The following is a 3,543-nucleotide window of genomic DNA, read 5'->3' on the forward strand; positions in this document are numbered from 1 at the left end:
TAAAATAAAAAACATCTTTCCAATGATATCAATATAATAGCCACGCAAATCCTTCCCAAGATTTGATAATTTTTCAAAAAATATTCTGTTGCCTCATTTCTAACAATAGATTATATTGTTGCTTAGCAATTCATTGTTTCATCATATTACTTCCATTGCCAAAAGCTAAAACAGAAGGATTCTATTTATTATCTGTGTAATTTTTATAACAAATAGAAAAGTAAAATAATATCACAAAATTTAAAACAGATGTACTACACAGTGCATTTTTATTATTGTTATGATGTAATGAGACATATCTCCATTAGGAAGATTTATGCGCACAATGGACAGAGCAATTGAAAGTCAATTAAAATAACAAGGCTTTCAAATAGGCCAAACAAGGCTTTCAATTAAAATACCAAATTCAGTAAGTCAATTAAAATAGCAAATAACAAGGCATTCACAACTATGAATAAAACTGAGCAGTTTCAACAGTTATGCCTTCAAATTTTCACACACAATAAGTCAAAAATAATATTAACTCATAACTGAATCTTGTTTTTAATGTGTCCATTTATAGTCCCTTTACATTTGTAATCTTCACATATATTTTAAAAAGAACTAAATTTATTAATCAGGATAATTTCATTGCTTAACTGTTATTCATATGTATCTCAGATTCTAATTTTTTTTAAATGTAAATTTATGCATTCACAGAATTATAACAATTACCCACACAGAGAAGTTAACATTTCCCAAAAAGTTATTCGCTTTTTAAATAATTATTGATTCATTTATCATTTTGTTCAAAAATTATTAGAATGAGAGAATGGAATTTAAAAAATCCCACAATCAACCGCAGAGTAAAACTCGAATCTGATTTAAAAAAAAGAGGTGCATAAACAATTTTATTAGTAATTACGAAGTTTAGCTATTCAATTTATGACATGAAACGTAATTTCTTTAAATTTATTAATGATTAATTTATATTATTATATCATTTCACAAAATTTATCTTTTTCTTTGTTAATAATTGAAATTTTTTTCTAATATATAATTATTAAGACACTGTAATGCACAAAATGACTTTTCACCAAATTCTTTAATTACATTAAAACCTTAGGTATAAAAATTAATAGATATTTGACATGCTAACAATAAATGGTAAAGGATTTTAAAAGATTTAAAGGAAGGCTACCCAGCTTTTCAATAAAATATTCTTCAAATATTTACTAATCAGATCTCAAATGAAATTTCATTTTCCCAAAATAATTTTTATTTCATAAGAAGAAAAAATATTTAGTAATCTGCTATGCATGAATCTAGGCAATTAAGATTCATGGTGTTTTACATTCTGTAAAAATGCTTCCATATAATTAATTTTTAAACTTCATATTTGTTCTAAAGTCAAATCTAAGACTTGACTTTTTTTTTTTTGTAATGCTATATTTGGAAAAGCAGAGAAGTCTAGGGTTTCTGCTATATCCAACCATAAACAACCCTACCAAATTAAATGTGAGAATTGGATCATATAACTTTAACAAATCTCGGCATATGTAGCTTTAGCAGGGGTGTTTGTGGGACCCCAAAAAATCCCCTGAGATTTTTACGGACTTACTACCGGCATTTTGGAGTTTCGAGAAGGGGGGAGGTGAGAAATGAAAAATTACAATTATGAAGTATTGAATGACCTAATTATAAAAGTTCAATGAATTACTTTTTTTGCAAAATTAATAACCATAAACTTTCACATTTTATGCAAATATTTTAAATTACCTGAATTAATTCTTTTAAAAAAAATTATCTAATTTCTGCTACTTTTTTTTATTTTCTGATGTTTGTGGGCTTGTCTTTCTTTTGTGGTGAACTTCATAATTGCAGGAAGGTTGACTTTTATTTTCCTCATTTACAGTTGAAGAAATTTCCTCGAGAACTGCACATGCAAAGGTAGAAGCAGTTTGCTTTTCTGCTAATGTAGAAGGTTTTTCGGAGACTTTTATAGGTGACTCATCTGAAATACATGTTTTTAAGTCCTCTTGATATGTTTTCCAACTTCTGTTCATATTCAGTAAGAGATCTTTGTGAAGTGGATCAGTCATTGGATTTTTTGAGCCATATTTTTCACATGAGGTTTCTTTAGAAGCCATTAAATCATATTTAATAGTCTGCACTGCATCTAGGGAATCAATCTTAAGAGAGGTTCTATAGTCAGTGACAAGTGTATCCATTAAGTTGAATGCACTTTCCACTAATGGGCCATGGAAGCAGCTAAGGTAGGCTTTGACCAATTTAGCCAATGTAGGATACTTATAATCATTTGTGAAATCATCTTTTAAATTAAAAACTTTAGACCAATATTTATCAATTGTACACTTGACTTGATTTCCACTTTCATCAGATGTGTAGAGCATTTCTTTGGTGATATCAATATCACTCTGGTGTAACCTTATTTCAGCTTCTACTTTTGACTTTTCATTATCACTAAAAATATGGGACATAAAAGATGATAATTTTTCAAAAGCTAATATTGTACTGGTTTTACCTCTTAGCTCTGGATCTAATGCTGTAAAACTAATTAGATATGAATTTTTAAGGGGTAATTTCTGTTTCATATGCTGAAATTTCAAAGTGAAATTCTCTTGCGTACATAAATAAAAAAATATTTCAATAAGCGAAACGAAAAATTTACACGTGCATCAATAAATGAAACGAAAATTTTACACAGCGGAGAAAAAAAAGTTGCGAAGCGATCAATGACAAATAGCTAATACGGCGAAAAATCCCCCTTCTCTACTTATTGGCGCCACGCCAGGAGAGATAAGACCTTTGAACCCAGAGTCACGTGATCGCACATGTGGTCGAACGAAGTCTCTCCCTTTTTTTTCTGCCGCGCCTACTTGCCGAAAAGAATCCAGAAGAGAATGTCCGAGAACCGGGAGAATGAGTCATAACGCGCAATAAGGAAAGAACAAAAAAGAAGTTTTTTCCCCCTTTTCACGCATTATCACTGCCTTTGGAGAAAGAAAAGAAAAGTTTTCACCACACACACTGACCTTGCGTTTTCTGCTTTCAAAGCAAACAAAATTACCCAGATCAAAATAAATAATTCATTATTATTCCTACTTCCTTTTGAACGACGATCCCCGGAATTTCCGGGTATCAAAGTTCAAAATCCCCGGAATTCCGGGGTTTCCCCGGAGCACAAACACCCCTGCTTTAGGCTAAAAAAAATTTTCCAATTGTAAATGAAAACTAAATACCTTAAAACAAACTACATCATAACTTTGGATTTTATGATACGAAAAATATTTTTTGAAGTAAAAAAGCATTTAAAACAATTTTAGTAGAGAATCAAAAGATTATAAGTAGAATTGGGTAATATATAAAAAAAGTAATCATGAACAAATAAAATATTTACAAAAAGACTTATGCATAAAATTTTATTTTTATATATAACAATAGTTATACAAATATATTAAATAAGAATCACAATGAATTGTATAAAATTCTCTTGAAAAAATTGTAAAATTGTCAAAGGCTATTAGAAAATAAAAACAATTA

Source organism: Argiope bruennichi, chromosome 8, assembly GCF_947563725.1.
Source record: "Argiope bruennichi chromosome 8, qqArgBrue1.1, whole genome shotgun sequence".
NCBI lineage: Eukaryota > Metazoa > Arthropoda > Arachnida > Araneae > Araneidae > Argiope > Argiope bruennichi.